Source organism: Macaca mulatta, chromosome 11, assembly GCF_049350105.2.
Source record: "Macaca mulatta isolate MMU2019108-1 chromosome 11, T2T-MMU8v2.0, whole genome shotgun sequence".
Classification (NCBI taxonomy): Eukaryota; Metazoa; Chordata; class Mammalia; order Primates; family Cercopithecidae; genus Macaca; species Macaca mulatta.
Window position 1 is genome coordinate 22,897,094 of NC_133416.1, and position 17,995 is coordinate 22,915,088.

The following is a 17,995-nucleotide window of genomic DNA, read 5'->3' on the forward strand; positions in this document are numbered from 1 at the left end:
ACATATATCGCAACATTACATGTACCCCAAACTATGCAGAACTCTGATATATCAATTAAAGAGTAAAACAAACAAACAAACAAAAAAAACCCAGGAAAAAAAGCTGGAAAAGGAAGGCTTGAGATTTGATGCACTAAATTATGTGTACTTTTGGAAATATTATTAACATAAGGTGGCACTGTTAATAGTGAAATGAACTTTTCATCCTAGGTGCACCCTTTGAGATGGCAGGAACAATGGCTCTTTGTCTTCTACAAGGGTGATTATCACATGGTAGGCTTTTTCAAACACTAACCTGCCTTCGATTCTGATATGTTCTCTCTAGGGGACCTCCCAACCTCCTGAATCAATGCTGTAGTGAGCCAGTTACTGATGTGTGTGTCACATCCATCAGGTATGTTGACGTGAGAAAAAAAGTTTACAAATCACAGCTCTATAAACTGGAACCAAGAAGGGCATGAACCTAATTTGTGGACCAAGCAAGCATTTACTTTCCTGTACAAAGTTCCTCTAAGGAGAGATTTAAATAAATATAGTGTAGAGGAAGGGCCTTTTTCAGGAGTTTCTTTAACATCAGTGAAATATTCTCGCAAGAGGCAATATTTGACTCAGTATATTCATTGGTCATTTAGATTTTAGTTTTGGCTTTAATTACTGGTATTCTAGCCTTCAATGGTAGACTGTTTCATAATGTTTCTCCATAAAGTTGAGTTTCAGTTTTATTTTCTATAGTTTATGAGTCCATGCTTGTAACTTATAGGGAAATCATAAAAACAGTTAGAACACTGAACTTCTAAAAGGATATCCCTGCCTTAGAGATGGTATATAATACTTTCTTATGAGTTGGGATAAATAAGAAACCTCTTTGTGGCACTTTGGGCAAGAAAAGAAGTTTTACTGTAGTTAACATTGTGATGAAATGGATACTAAAGACTTGCACCTGGAATATTTTTATCTAATGTAGTTAACAATTAATTTGTATAATAAATAGCTATCAGAGAAGGATTATAATGATCTTAGACTCTACATATTCTTCTCAAAGTACTAAATTTTACAATTATAATCTCCACAGAAGAAAATAAGATTTAAAAATGCAAATAAAACATGCAAGAACTTGAATCTGTTATTCTGCTTCTACTTACTGTGTCTTTTCACGTTTTTAAGTAGAGTATTGCATTGATTGTCAACTAGGCCAAATTTTATCCCTGCCTGAAGATATATTATTTAGTTTTTAGGACTTGAAGAGTGCTACTGGTTTGACATCTGCTAGGTAAAGTTCAGGAGCATCGTTAAACATCCTACAGTTCACAGGAGAGCTCCCTATTAGAAATAATTATCTGACCCAAAATGTCAGTAATGCTAAGGTTGAGAGATACCTTAGCATTATTTATTTAATCCATGCTCCATATGGAAAGAAGGATGGAATCAATAGAAATGGAAGTTTTCCTAAGTATGAAAATAGTGATAGCAGGATCAATTGATGGAGGGATTCAAATACAGCACAGTGATTAAGATGCTAGATTTGTTATCGGGGTTGAGTTCTGGTTTCTACTCTAGCCACTTGTTAGCCATGTGGCCTTGGTAAAATGATTAGTTCCTCTGAGACAGAGTGTCATTTATAAAATGTGGATGATAAATTCTACCTTACAGGCTTGCTTGGATGAATAAAATTGCTTGCAGACTGGAAAGTATTCCATGTTCAATAAATTGTAGCTACTGTTCCATTTAGAATGTAAATTGATATTGGTAGCATAGTATTTATATGTTACATAGAGAGTGAGATGGTAGAAATATTAACAGAAATGAATTTCTTGAATATAAATATTTCTTTGCAATTTAATGAAGAGCTGTAGTATTTATACATAGTATTATATATGTATACTATATATACACATAGAGTATATATACACACACAGTATATATATGTATACTACATATAACTAGAATAGAGGCATTATATGTATATATCTAGCAAAGCACAGTCATATAGATATATAACTAGAAAATAATATTTGACAATTTGGGGAGATCTATAGAGATGTAACCCTCAAGACAGTAAACTAACATTAAAAATGCCAAATTATTAACAGAGGTTATCAATGAGGTTTGTTAAAAAGAAAAAATGATATTTTCCCTTTGAAAATTTTACATTCTTTTATTATTTTATTTTAGAGATAGGATATTGCTCTGTCACTGTCACCCAGGCTGAAGTGCAGTGGCGTGATCATAGCTCACTGTGTATAACCTTGAACACTTAAGTGACCGCTGGCCTTGGCATCCCAAAACACTGGGATTACAAACATGAGCCACTGCACTTGGCCTATTCTATATTGTCATATTGCTTAATTTTGTTTTCAAAAAACATACATTTTGTAATTTAGAAAACAAGTATTATAAATTAAAAAAACCCTCATAGCTCCCCAATATAAATGGTGAAAAATATAATTGTTAAAACATTCCTCTTCTAATTTATAGGGTTACCCTTTTTGCTGGTTTATCTGTATTCGTTGGTTTTCCTCTTCAGTCACCTTTCTAAAAGTGGATAAGCTGTGAGACCCATTAACATTTTACTGGCATGATAAAGCTGGTCATGTTGATGCCTTTATCTCCTAAGCTGGCTTGTAGTGCCTTCGTGAAGCCAGCACAGTTTGGTCTGGGTGGTGAGTAGACGAACAGTGCAGAAGAATTTAGAACTTGAATCTCTAAAGCCAGAACTCTATCCTTGACCAAGTCTTCCCTAACAATTTATTAAAAACTTCAATAAAAACGTAGAAGGCATATTATTTAAATTTCCAGTTGACAAAAACTGGAAGGCATAGATACTAGCTTAGATGATTGAATACCAGTTTCAAAATATACATAGATTTGAATAACGAGTAAACATTAAATTTTAAAAATAGTTAATTTAAAAATATTTAAAAGAGAAAAGGTAAATTTCTATAAATTTAGATTTAGGAATAATTTTATAGTTTCATGATGAGAGAAGTTGGACCATTATCTAATGCCCATTACCTAAGTTTTAGATTGCCACAGTTCATTGAACTGACAATCTCTTAGACTAGATTTTGAAAGCAAAATTTTCAGAATCCTTTGCTGTGTTTGTAGCATTGTGACCATTTCTGCTTGCTATATTTTAGGAGGAGTATTGACTACTATGAAGTGGTCAGAAAGCCTGGAATTAGTCAAATCCCTGCTCTGCCATGTATTAACTCTGTGGCTTTAGGTAAATTGTAATACTTAATCTCTCAAAGCTTAGGTTTTCTTATATAAAAACATTTTTTTAAGCTACCCTAGAAAAATGTTTTTGGGATTGACTGAGAGTATAATGATGCTAATAATAATAACTTAATAAACCTTGTATGTTGCTTACTCAAAGCCAAGCTAAATTCTAAAAATTTATGTTTGTAAGTACATTTACTTCTTGTTAGTACTCTGAGGTTGATACTGTTGTGCTCATTTTACAGCTGAAGAAACAGGCACAGTGAGCTTAATGTCTCTATATATTCTAGTAAATCATAGTTAAAAATTTTTGTGCATATGAGTGCTAGACGTGGTATCATGTGTTTATATACCTTTGTGAATTTTTGCCAGAAGAAGGAAGTTGGGCTTATCTCAATAAACGTTTTGAGCCCTGTTGGTACCTATAAAGATATATATAAAGAGGTATATCTAAAAACTGAGTTCGTTTCCTGTAATCCATACTAAAAACAATTTATCAAGTTAATATAGTAATATATTGTATAAGTATACATGTATAATATAGTAAGATGTATATAATATATGTTCAAGTTAATATAGCATAATTAGCAAAATCATAATTGAGTTCAAATAATATTATTGAATGATACTTTAAAATATTTTCCAACTGTTATGCTGTTCCATTTACTTTGAAAAAAATAGATTCTTTTCAATTTAAAGTGTAAAATAATTGCCTCCTGGGTATATATTTTAAAGATGGCTTACAAACTAGATTCATTAATTCAAAATTAGGAAAATAGGCAACCCACTAACAAAGAGAATCAGCTCATTTTCTTAGATGCTAACAAAACTAATTATACAAATTCTGACAAAGCGGACATTGCAAATGAATGAAAATAAAAGGATTGTTCATGATCATATTGATTAAATAAGGAGAGGCTTCGTGCGAGTAGATGATTTATTGGATACTTAATTGAACACTAATTGATTATTTAAATCATTTTAAAGAAACACTGGTATTCATCTCTTCATGAGAATGACAGTTTTTTTTTTTCAGGAGTACTGGCAATCACTATCTGATTCAGTCTAATGTTTTTTGGCTGGGACAGGAACGCTGAACTTTATTTCCAAATGAGTAATAATGATAAACAATCCTAGAGGAAAGTGGGAAAATGCCTGATGGCTTATTGTAGGGAAAAAGAAGGGTGTGTGAGAGGAGGAATTACTCAGTTATCATTGATCTGGAGAAGAAAGAGCATGGTCCATTTGCAAAAACAATTCTTAGTTCACTTTTTTTTTTTTTGCCTTTAGTGATATTATGGATAATAGCAATAAATTTTTATTTTCTCAGTTTATATATATCAGATTTCTCACTTTGTGTCATCAGTTAATTCATTCAAATCCACTTCCAAAACTTTAATGTTGGTAACCTTGCCAATACTGTTTAGCAAATCGATCTTGAGTCTCTGGGTTATAAACAGCCTCATATTTTCATAAATATGAAAGAGAGCCACCAAAAAAACTGCACTTATTTTTTTAGCCTTGGTGTCTCTGTTTTCCATAAAATGATATAGCCTAATAAGAGAGCTTTACTCTAGCGGCCTTCATTGTAGCCCATGTGCAGGATGATTCTGAAATATATAAATTAAATGAATAGAAACAGACATGTCGACAAGTTTGTTTAGCAGCAGCGATTGGATATGCTATTCTTAAACCAAAACTTTTGTTTACTCATTCATTCCTAGAATTTCAGTATTTTAAGAAGTCTCAGTGCTACAAGATTTCCTGTATTGTTTTTTTTAAATGTGGTAACATATACATAACATAAAATTTACCATTTTAACCATTTTTAAATATACAGTTCAGTGACATTAAGTACATTTACATTGTTGGGCAACTGTAACCACAGTCCACTTCCGGAACTTTTTCATCTTCCCAAACTGATACTCTATACACATTTAAACAACAACTTCCCATTCCCTCCTCCTCCCAGCCCCTGGTAACTACCATTCCACTTTCTGTCTCCATGAATTTAACTATTTTTGATATCTCCTATGAGTGGATTCATGATGTTTGTCCTTTTATGACTGGCTTATTTTACTTGGCATAATGTCTTCAGAGTTCATCCATGTGTCAGAATTTCCTTCCTTTTTAAGGCTGAATAATGTTCCATTATATCTGTATGCCATATTTTGTTTATCCATTTATTTATTGTTGGCTACTTGGGTTGCTTTCACTTTTTGTCTGTTGTACATATGTTGCTATGAATATGTGTGTACAAATAGGAAGATTTTTATATTGTTTAAAAATGGCAGTAATGTGAACTTTTTGTATAAAATCACCAAGTTGACAAAGGAGCTGCAGCAAATGTGGGTGGTTTCGCTGCATTTTTAAAACTAGAATACTTTCTTAAACTGATCCTAATCAATGAGCTCCTCATGGAAAGATTAGAGCTTACAGGAAGAGAATGAAAGGCATACATGAAACACATTTGGCACATTAATTAAGACCTTTAAATTTTGGTTTAAAACTGAAACTTTATTGCTTGGCTGGTCTTTACATATAGGACTCAGACTATTAAAAAGCTGATAGAGAAAGCTTAAAATACTATTATTTTAGTCATCCTAGAGAAGCAAAGAAGTCTGTCTTAACAAATAACAAAAATGTGAGCATAAATAACACATTTTTTCAAGATAACTTAATGCTTTTTTTATTAGGCTCTTTTTGGAGCTAATGAAACTATTATCTAAGGAGGAGATAAATTAATTTTCCACCAACAAGATCAGTATAGCAATATTCTGAGTTCAAAAGACTTTTTAAGGATGCTGTAACCATATATGGCAAGCCTTTTATAAACCCCCTTTTGAATGTTGCTTCAAGCAATCATTTGTGTATTCGTATTAATTTTCAATCTAATCATTCCAAATGAGGCAAAGTTTTGTGTACCAGTGATTGAATTAGAAGAAAGAACAAGTTATTTTGTGTAGTCTAAAAGCTTTGTAAGAATCCTCCGCTTGCAGCGTTTGCACAGTTCTCCATTAGCCCTGTCGTGTTTTTTTCCTACTTTGAGACATCCATTAGTAGATGCTTTAACACTAATCCGTTTTCTATCCCAAATACATAGAAGTCCAGGAGCCAGGGATGCAGGTGTCATTTTACCTTCTAGTAGTCTATTTTTGTGTTCTGGTACATGTCCCACTGAGCTCTATTTTTAAAAGTAAGGAGCTGCTTGCTACCTGAAGCTAGAGAGATACTGAAGAATGAAAGACCTCAAGAGTCCTGCTGTCTAAAGGAATATCACAGTCAGACACTGATGAGAGTGGAGGTAGTAGCTGAGTCTTTTGTTGTAAAAGCTCATGTTGACTGTTTAACATTGTGTGTGTGTGTGTGTGTGTGTGTGTGTGTGTTTCAGACGGAGTCTCGCTCTGTCGCCCAGGCTGGAGTGTAGTGGCGCAATCTGGGCTCACTGCAAGCTCCGCCTCCAGGTTCACGCCATTCTCCTGCCTCAGCCTCCCGAGGAGCTGGGACTACAGGCGCCCGCCACCAGGCCCGGCTAATTTTTTGTATTTTTAGTAGAGACGGAGTTTCACCGTGTTAGCCAGGATGGTCTCGATCTCCTGACCTCATGATCCGCCTGCCTCGGCCTCCCAAAGTGCTGGGATTACAGGCGTGAGCCACCGCGCCTGGCCAACATTGTTAATATTTTAATATACATTTTTGTTTATTTTGTTTGTTCTTTTCTCTATTGCTAATTTTCCCCTAGTAGGCTAAGCATTTCAGAGAGATCATGAATCCTCATTTTGTTTCCTTTGTTTGCTCTTTTCCCTATTGCTAATTTTCTTCTAGTATGCTAAGCATTTTAGAAATGTCTCAACTTCTCTTAAGATTAGAGGTATGATTATTTATATTTGAGGCTCAAAGGGATTAAGTAATTGACCCACTGTTTATCAGATGCAGAGCCTGGGTTTGGGTCCAGGTCTCTCTGGTGCTGATGGCGTCCTGTTTCTGTTACACTAGATGGTCAAAACATCACTGAAATTTACAGGATATAACTTTCTTCCAAGTTAATCTTTATACCCAGTCCTTCTTTCCTTTTTCTATTCTCACTGTCCTCGTTTATGGCCGTATCACTTCCTAGTTGGATGGGTTGCTGCAGCACCTTCCCAACTGGTCTCCCTACCCTCATGCCTTCTGAATATTAATTTATTCGTTGAACTACCACACTACACCTTCTTGTAGTACAGCTCTAATCAGGCAGCAGTTTTGTTGAATGTTAGTATTTAATCATGTAAATCCTTTGATAAAAAGTAGTTTGTAATTGTTTGTTGCCTTTCAAATGAAATAAATACCTCTTCGTTTGGGATTCAGGACCCTCTCTCATCTACCCTTCTTAACATTCAGTCATTTTAAACTGCTACTGCCTTCGTCACATCATTTTTCAAGTGACTTTGAAGTATGCTGTTTCTCTCTCAAGATAGAGATGGGTAGATCTCTTGAGGTCCTACTTCTGTTTACCACATGATTGCCCTCTGCCCATAATTCTCATCTCTTTATCCTGATCTCCAACCAGCTTAGGTTGAAATTTTACCCATCTTTTACCTGTTTCACGATGTGTTTTCTGATCATCCCCATTGGAAGCTCTTTCTCCTTCCTCTGAATCTCCATAGCGCTGTATCTATTGCTGTCTTACGGCACTTATATTTTCCGTCTTGGATTGTGAATAGTTTTATAAGTGAGGGTGAGTTCCTTAAGGATGATCAATGTATAATTGAGCCCACCTCGCCTGCGCCCCACATTATTTATTGAGTGCCTTGTAGATGCTTAACAAATGTTTTTGAGGAAATAAGATATCATAATTTGAATGCAGGTAGTGCTTGGAAATTTAGATAATATCTTAAGTATATATTATCTTATTAAATCTGATAACAGTAGTGTGGAATTTGGTGACTATCCCCAATTGATGAATAGTACTTAGAAATTCACAGACATAGGTTCAATATGTATCTATGGAGGTTTGCGGATAGTTCTGTTGCTGGGGAAGTTGTTAGGTAGGAGTCCTAAGTTAAACTGTAAGGAGCAAACAAGACCTCCTGGGAAACTGGATCCTGGATTTCTTTTTTTAAATATTTTTTTGAGAGAGAGTCTCACTTTGCTGTGCAGTGGCACGACCTTGGCTTACTGCAACCTCCACCCGCTGGGTTCAAGCGATTCTCCTGGCTCAGCCTCTCAAGTAGGTGGGATTACAGGTGTGTGTCACCACGCCCTACTAATTTTTGTATTTTTAGTATAGATGGAGTTTTGCCATGTTGGCCAGACTGGTCTCGTCTCGAACTCCTGGCCTCAAGTGATCCACCTGCCTTGGCTTCCCAAAATGCTGGGATTGTAGGAGTGAGCCACCACGCCTGGCCTGGATCCTGGATTTCTGAACGCTGGTTGTGATTTGGACTCATCCTCAGGAAATCAAATATAAAATCATTTACTAAGCCCCACCGCATCAGATTTTCATCTTATGGTGGGCCTCAGATGTTGGAATTTTTGTTTTTAAGTGTAACAACTTTGAAAAATATTATACTGAATGTATAGAAGACATTTATGAATATAAATTTATTGCTATTATAAACACACTCAAAAATTTTGAGCAGATAATTTACAGAGTTCTTTTTATAGAATATAAATTTGATGTTTTCTTTATGTCTGCAGTATTGTGAAAAATAAATTTTTTTCTGAGGCTGGGCTGAAAAATAGGTCTGTATCCTAGTTGTACAAGAATAACCCTTCAGAGGCACAGGATTATGTTGATATAATCCTAACTGAGCTATAAGAGTTAAATGCATTATGATGGCTACTGTGGATCAGCTCATGTTTCTGGGAAATGCAAGCTTGGGTGCCAGTAAAGATTATATTTAAAACTCAAAATAGGAAACAGAAAAGTCTTGTGTATGAATGAGAAACATTTGATGACAGGAAGTTACATAAGAATAGAGAAATAATATATAATTCCTCCTCATTATGTAATAATGTCTCATTTTTCTTTCTCCTTAAGGAATGCCATCACATGAATTTTTATTGTTGCTGTTACATTAGTAACCAGATTTCATTTTCGTTTTGTGTGGGTGATTTTAATTAAATTTTTTCTTGCTTGCTCAAGGTCTATCTTTACAACTTGAATTATTGCAAAATGCAACAGTTCCATAATATCTTCAGAGATAATTAAAATGTTTGGAGATATTTTCCTGATGCTGAATGGCTCAACTTTTCATGCTTTATACTAGTATGTGTGCCTCTAAATGTCTGTTCTCTCCTTTACAGTTAGCTGTCCAGTGTGGTTAGCGGGAATCTTTGTTTCTGTTTTGAAGAAGAATTGCAAGTTTGCAAGGAGAGCACTTACATGCTTGTCAAGTTAATAGTCTTATTTATTCACAGTTGTAGTCAGTGGGCACTAGATGGAGGCCTGAGGGTGACAGTATATTTTTCCTGTGTAGGACAGCTCTTAGAATTTGTGAGCACCATTCCTCTTACCATCTAGCAGCCTTTTCCCCATTACAATAAAATTTACAATTATGTTATGAACGAAGAGCTTCTTGGAATTGCTTCTTAAAGAAAGTGAAGTCATTTAACATCAGAATGTTCAAAATGACAATTCTGTGATGAAGAAGGAGAATTTAGAAGTATGACAAACTACATTTTGTCTTTTTTTATAAGGCCCCCCCAAATTTTTATTTCAGGGCTATTTGCAAATTCGAGTTTCAAATAAAAACAAACAAAATATTACGACTATAAATTATAATAAATTTTTATTTAGGTTTTTCTGGCACAATTAGAAATTTGGTTATATGTAATATATATGTAGATACATATATATATATATATCTCGAGAGACTTTAGACACAGTAGGCCCTCAATTTCTGAAAGTTTTCAAACTCTGAAAACTTAATAATTTAGTTAATCTTTAGATTTCGACTTCAATTTGCTAATGAATTATTTTCTTTCAAAGGCTCTTCCTGGAATTTCTCTTTTTTTGGCAGGTGTGTTTGCATGTCTCAAGTGACACCGTTTGGCCAGATTTCTGAAAAAGAATACTTTAAAAGAAAAATGTAGGTAGGCTCTTCAGTGTTTTAATGTTATTACTTTGAGATAAACTAACATAGAGCATAATCACATGGTATATGGTGTATTAATAGGAATATGTGTCGTTTTCTTAAGCCCCATTCCAATTTTATGATAGTTTTTTGTTTCTTTTAATAATTTTTTTGGGTTTATAACTTTATCTCGGGGGATGTATTATTTTTTTCTTCCTCATTTTTTGAGTTAAATTTTAGCAAAAGTGACTTAATTATAATCTTGGAGACGCATGCTGCTTAAAACTAATTGGGTCCTGGACTTAATAAAATCACACTTATGTAGAAAGCCATATACTGTAAGTTAAAAAAGAAAAGGGACAACTTTGGTAATTTTCAAGTTAAAAGTAAAATACTGTAAGTTTTATGAGGTCAGGAACCACATGTCTTAATTTTTTCTTTATTCTGAATTGAACCTAGTTACTATATGCATGACAGATACTCATTAAATTTTTTTATTAATTTATTTGTTATAAATCTATTGAATGGAACTGGCAATTCTAGCTTTTTCCCCATAGATCTGGCTTTATCTGATAATATTTCTCTAATGGAAGTAGCAATTCCTAAAAGTTTAATTAACTCTTTGACCTGTCCACCTCAGACCACCTTATTTCTATATGTCTAAATTATTTCCTTTGCAGGCATGATTCATATTCCTCGAGCTATTGGCCACATGCCAAGAACCATTGCCATTCTACACATGTGTAGGTTACAGAGTTTTTTTTTTTTTTTGAGCGGGAACTAGCATGTAAATCCTTTCTTCAAAATACATATTTATCTACCGGCTGATAACCTGACAAAGGAGTGATCATGGTTCCCTACTGCTTGCTGACTCAAGGACAGAGTTTTCTGCTACCTTTATTTCTTCCCCCAACATTTATTTTGACAAACTGCTTTATTCAGAGAGAGAATGAATATAGGATCAGCCTCTCTGTACAAACATTTGAATTTGGTGTGAAGGAGGGATAAGTCTCAGAGGAAATGGAAAAGGGGAAATAGAAAAGAGGAAGTATGGTCCATGCTGCCCAAACCGCTGCTTCTTATTAATCCTTCTCTGTCCCCTCAGCAGTTTTTCTCTATCTTTGTTATGTGTGTTTGGTCCATTCTGTTATGGATATCTATCGCTAGGGATAACCCAGGCCTCTTATGGTTGCTTTGTGCACACCGTCTCCTTACTCCAGTCACTACCTCCTGTTTTCTCTGAGCCTGCCAGGTTCCTTCCAGCCTTCATCCTCTTCCAGTCCCTGCGATGACCTAAATTCTCTTCTGCACTTACTAAAATCCTGTTCATCTTTTATTCCCCATTTCCAGGCCCCTCTCTTTCACGAAGCTTTCTGAAACTACACAGCTTCATTCTCATTTACCTGAGCTGCTCACACATGGCACCTCTCAGTTTAGCATTTCCTTACTCTGTTGCGTGCTCTTCATTTTCCTGACTCATCATAGACATCCGATTGTTTTCTTTTTTGTTCGACTTTATTGAGATGGAATTGAAAATAAAATCGTATATATTCACAGAATACAATGTGATGATTCGATATACATATACATTGTGAAATAATGACCACAATCAAACTAACACATCAATCACACAGTTACCTGTGTGTGGTGGAGTTAGGGGGTGGTGGCGAGGATACTTGAAGTCTGCTGTCTTAGCAGACTTTGAGTAAATGATACAGTATTTTTAACTATATTGTAAATTAGATCCCCAGAACGTACGAACTTACTCATCTTGTGACTGAAAGTTTCTACCTTTGGACCAACGTCTCCCCATTCCCTCCACCTTCCAGCCCTTGACAATCACCATTCTACTCCCTGTTTTTATGAGTTCAACTTTCTTAGATTCCACATATAAGTGAGATCATGTGGTAGGCTTATTTCACTTAGCATGATATCCTACAGGTTCACCTGTGTTGTGCAAATGGTGGGATTTTCTCCTTTTTAATGGCTGAATAGTATTTCGCTGTGTATGCATACATATACATATACACACATCACATGTTCTTTATCCGTTTATATATTGTTAAACACTTAGGTTGTTTCAATGTCTTGGCTTTGTGAATAGTGCTGCAATAAGCATGGGAGGGCAGATATCCCTTTGACATGCTGTTTTTATTTCCTTTGCATGTATACCCGTAAATGAGATTGCTGGATCTTATGGAAGTTCTGTTTTTAATTTTTTTGAGGAATATCAATGTTGTTTTTCATAATCACTGTACTAAATTACATTCCTACTAACAGCATATAAGCATGGAGTTTTTCCACACCCTTGCCAACACTCGTCATCTTTTGTCTTTTTGCTAGTCTCCATCCTAATAGGTGTGAGGCAATATCTCATTGTGATTTTTATTTGCATTCCCATGATGATTACTGAGGTTGAACACCTTTTCATGTACTTATTGGCCATTTGTTTGTCTTCTTTAAAAATAGTCTGTTCAGGTCCTTTGCCCATTATTAAATCAAGTTACTTATTATTTGCTATTGTATAAGTTCCTGATATATTTTGGATATTAATCTCTTATTGGGTGTAAGATCTGCAGTTGTTTTCTCCTATTCTGTAGGTTGCATTTTCATTTCCTTGATCATTTCCTTTGTTGTGGAGAAGCCTTTTAGTTTGATAGAGTCCTATTGGTTTACTTTTGCTTTTGTTGCCTATGCTTTCGGTGTCATACCCATAAAATCATTACCAATACGAATATCTTTTTCTCTGTTTTCTTAGAGGAGACTTATGGCTTCAGGTCTTACATTTAAGTCTTTAATTCATTTTGAACTAATTTTTGTACATGGTGTAAGATAATGGTCAATATCATTTTTGTGTGTATGGATATACAGTTTTCCCAACACCATTTATTAAAGAGATATTCTTTCCCCATTGTTTATTCTGTGCCTTTGTTAAGGATTAGGTGACCATATATGCATAGGTTTGTTTCTGGACTCTGTTCTGTTCCATTGGTCTTTGTGATAGACATCCTGTCTATGCTGCTTTTCTGCCTTATGGCAGGCAAAAGTCACTGGTATACTATACAGTTTGGGATCAACGTAGATGTTGATTACAGGCTCTGTGATCTAGAGAAAGTTACTTAGCATCTCTGTGCCTTTTCATTCTCTATTTAATAGTGACAATATTTCCTATCTCCAAATGTTATGACTTAATCTTAAGATAATTTGCTTACAGCATCTATCAAAGTGCCAAACATAGCAGGTACACAGTATTATTTCCTTTTCCTCATAAATACACAGTTAGGTTCAGCATGGTTATTTATGAAAAAGTTTTTTAAAAAATTGAGCAACTGAATACATTCTAATTGAATGGCTGAATTATTTGAAAGGCAAAAAAGGCAGGTGATAAAGTTAGTTTGAAGTATCTTCATGTAGGTATTCTTGGTCTAGAAGTGCAGTAACTCTAAATCTAGCAAAACAAACTTTATTCCCATATGCTGTAGCTGATTACTGAGGTTCCCAGAGGGAGGCTGGTGGTGTTTTGGGGTCTAGTTTATTAGACTGGATTAGACAGGGTAGTTGCAGGAAGATATATCCGCATTCCCAATTCCTTCCAATACAAAGATTTTGTGGCTTATTAAATTTTTTAATTGATTATGGAGTACTTAATTTTAGCTTTTTATAAACTTATAATTTTTTTAAAAACCTATTTCCAGTTGGCTTTTGTGTTTTTCGTAGTATAGATACAGTATGTTACATATCTATATTGACTACATGAAGAAAAGCAACTAATATATAAAAATTAATTTTTATTTTTTGTTGTTGAATGTCATGGTTTCAGACTTCTCTTCTACTGAAGTGTAGTAAAATGTGTTTTCTATTTTTATTTATTTATTTATTTATTTATTTTGAGATGGAGTCTCGCTCTGTCCCCCAGCCTGTAGTGCAGTGGCACGATCTTGGCTTACTGCAACCTCTGCCTCCTGGGTTCAAGCGATTCTTCTGCCTCTGCCTCCTGAGTAACTGGGACTACGCGCACCACCATGCCCAGCTAATTTTTGTATTTTTAGTAGAGACGGGGTTTCACCGTATTAGTCAGGCTGGTCTTGAACTCCTGACCTCGTGATCCACCCACCTCAGCCTCCCAAAGTGGCAGGATTACAGACATGAGCCACCGCACCCGGCCAGTGTGTTTTCTTTCTTTATTTCTTTATTAGAAAAGTCATGTGTTATAACTTAACATTTTAGAAATCTATAAGAGTATAGCTGTAGTTAAAAAAAATATAAACAAGTGTTATTAGTCTTCCTACATAAAATATTGGTATAGAACCTGCATACCTTAAATAAAAGCTTATAGTTACAAAAATTGATATTCCTAGTGATATTGTATACTGTAGTTTAATTTACATGGCTGTTTGGCTCTGTTGATGATAAAAAAACCCTTCATTATTAAGGATAACACTTCACAGAAAATTGACTGAACTTTAATTTGCAGTTGGTGTTAAAGAGTTTCTTTTTATAAGGGTCATTTTTCATTTTTATTTCAAAGATTAAATGGATTTGTACATAATTATTTTAACATAACATCTGTTCTCATTTTTTCCCTATTCAGAACGTTTTTCTGAAATAGTCCATGTTTGTATTTTGTAAACTATGTACAAACAAGTTTTAAAGGAAAATATATAATCCTGAGTGATTATATAATTTATTGCCATTCTCTATCTTATTATATTAATTTTATTTAATACACATCTTGTTTTTCAACAGACTTTTCTGAATGTCATGATAATATTAAGCTCTATGACAACATTAATTATGTGTACATATATTATTTCTATTGCATAGTTTTTGTGTGCAATGATGGATCCATTGAGAATGAGGATTCTGGAAAGCTCTAAAAGAGTGGCTTGTGTGTTTTTCCTTCTTCCTTTTTTCCTCCTTTACTCCCTCCCTCCCTTTCTTCTGGAAAGGGGATGTTTTGTTAATGAAATTTCATGCAAATTCAATGAATGGATAGCTAAAACAAATATGATCCAAACTATTGACAAAAGTAGAGGCAGGCTTAGAACTCCAGCCTCTTCATCATCTCCTCATTTCCCCCTGAATTCCTTTTCATGTGATTTCTTGGACAGATGCATCTGGAATCTGAAAGTAATATTTAATAGAGTATTCAAATGCTTAATAGTTGTTATATTTGTAAGTCAGTGACACAGCTTGAAGCCACAAGCAATATTTAATCTTGAATAGGTTTTACTTTTTAAAATTCTATTTGAACTTTTTTCTTTTTTATTAATTGTGATCATTTCTACAACTCTTTCTAGAAAACATTGTTTCTCAGATTTGAATATATTTGTTATTATTAGCTCTTTTATTTAAAGATGAACTAAATTTCTTAAGGACAAAAGGAATGATTTTTATGTACAATTTGATACTATATAGAGAGAACATTTTCTTTTAGAAATTATCAAAATTGTGAAATCTTTGATAGATGGAAGAAAGTATTTGTCTTTGCTTATAATGAGTACTTTCAAAATGAAGTCACTGAATAAAAATAGTAATCTTATGAAATATTATAGCTGGATGTCATCAGAGAGATGATATTATAAATCTTCTACCCCAAATAGTGAATTTTCGTATAGTCTTTCTATTATAAATGTTTTGTCACTATTGAAATACGTTGTATGAAAGAGAGCTTGGTCAAACCAATACAAAGCGATGGGAGTATTACAAAGAAAAAGCCTTTGAATCCAAGTGCACATTGGAGCAAGCTGTGATTCTTCTACATATTAGCTATTTGTTACTGGGCATTCAGCACATTCCTTAGCTTTTGGTTTTCTGTCTACTAATGGAAAATTTAAATTCCAGCTCTGCAGGTTTGTTGAGTATTAATATAAATGGATTATCTCATAGACAAATGTTTTAAAATAAAATATAGATATAGGATACTTGCTGTATTGAACCAAAAACTGCCTTGTAACTTTGATTCCTCTGTCCTAGTGTTTATTTTCTATCCTATATGCCTGTTAGGATTCCCAAGTCTTCCTGTCCCCAGGCTAAAGCTATTCATTTAATTCAACTGTCCATTGTCTGGCCTCATTTTCATATTTCTGAAACACTGTTCTTCCCTGGGATGCACTAGTTAAATCTTACTGTGGTATTGGGCTATCCTTTTTTGTTGCCATCCTCAGGGAAGCCACACTTGTTTGGCATGACCCTGTTGTCTTGGCCTTACTCAGTTGTACCCAAGCTGAGCAGTGAGATTCTGATCCAGGCATTCAGTATTGAGACCAAGGGAACGTTAACTTAGCCTTTTCCAACATGCAAAAGCTGTAGGGCTTGAAGCAGAGAAAGTCAATTCACAGAGAAAATGAAACGTATAATTTCTGTTCTCTCTGCTAGTGGGGGAGGTGAGGAAGAGGGATCTCAGTTACTTCAGGACTTTCATGATTCTTGCTCTACTTCTTCCCTGAAGCTACACTGTGATCCTGTTCTTTGTTCTATAAATAACCACCTCCATCAGTTACCTAGAGTTAGTTTCTAATATTGTAATTACTATTTTTCATCAAAAGATGATGTTTGTTTTGTTGTTGTTGTTGTTTTCGGTGAGAACCATTAAGAGGTGTCCTGTGATATCGTTTTTACTTGTCAGTTATGTCTCCATAGAGTTATTTTTAAAAGATGCTGTTCATTATAAGACCTTCCCAATTCAGAGGTATCAAAATGTGAAAACAATATCTTAATATAGCAATCTATTTTGAAAACATCTCTGTTAAAATCTAAGGCTCAGAATTGAACCCGAAAACTGACTCCCCTCTCCCCTTGAAATGGTGACGCTAAAATAAAAGCCAACATATTTCCTGTTCTGTCCACAGAGCCTTTATCTCTTGTCTCCAGAAGCCTATGAAACATTTCCATTTAGATGTCCCCATCAAACATATTTCACAATTCATATTCTTCTGCCTTGTCAGGCTGGATCTCCTTACTTTGTTTTCACAGCAGCACCATTTACCCCATCTTCTAAACTAGTGATCAAAGAGTAATTTGGAATTATTTTCTCCTTCTTTCAAATTTTGGCATTTATTTTTAAATTAATAGTTTAAATCATGGTATAATACACATAACAAAGTTTACCATCTTAGCCATTTTTAACTGCACATGTCAGTGGTATTAAGTTCATTCACATTGTTGTGCAACCATCATCAACATCCATCTTCGGAACTCTTTCCATTTTACAAAACTGAAGCACTGTACCCGTTAAAAATTACTCCCCATTTCTTCCTTTACCAAGCCCCTGGTAGCCACCATTCCACTTTCTGTCCCTATGAGTTTGACTACTTTAGAAACCTTTTAGAAGTGAAATAGGACAGTATGTGTCTGTTTTTGTGACTAGCTTATTTTACTTGGCATAATGTATTCAAAGTTTATGTGTATTGTAGCATGTGTCAGAGTTTTGACATTTCTTGTGTTGACATTATTCTGCTGCTTACTCTTTTTTTTTTCCTCTCTTTATGTTCTCGCTGACAACTGGAAGGCCTAAGGTTTTATTACTTTGCACCTGAGCTACTGAAATAATGTCCTAGCAGGTCTCTGGAGATTGTCTCCCTGCTTACTGTCATAATCTGTAATGCATGAATAATCTTTATATACATGGCTTTCATCTGGTTGTTGACAATAGGACTATCATGAATGGACTTCCATGGGTGGTTAGTGCAATGTAGAGGTCTGAGATAGCCCCATTC

The 17,995-nt window shown here is 34.6% G+C and overlaps 1 protein-coding gene across 2 annotated transcripts in view; it reads left to right on the forward strand.

Moving 5' to 3' along the window:
- The window catches only part of PDE3A (phosphodiesterase 3A), a 312,000-nt gene that overhangs the window by 24,188 nt on the left and 269,817 nt on the right, over positions 1-17,995 (forward strand). The window contains exon 2 of one of the 2 annotated variants that reach the window (XM_077953145.1): positions 326-394. The exons of the other annotated variant lie outside the window; for it this stretch is intronic. The gene's annotated coding sequence lies outside the window, so the exon portion shown is untranslated. The remainder of the gene's footprint in view (positions 1-325; positions 395-17,995) is intronic. 2 annotated transcript variants of the gene reach the window in all.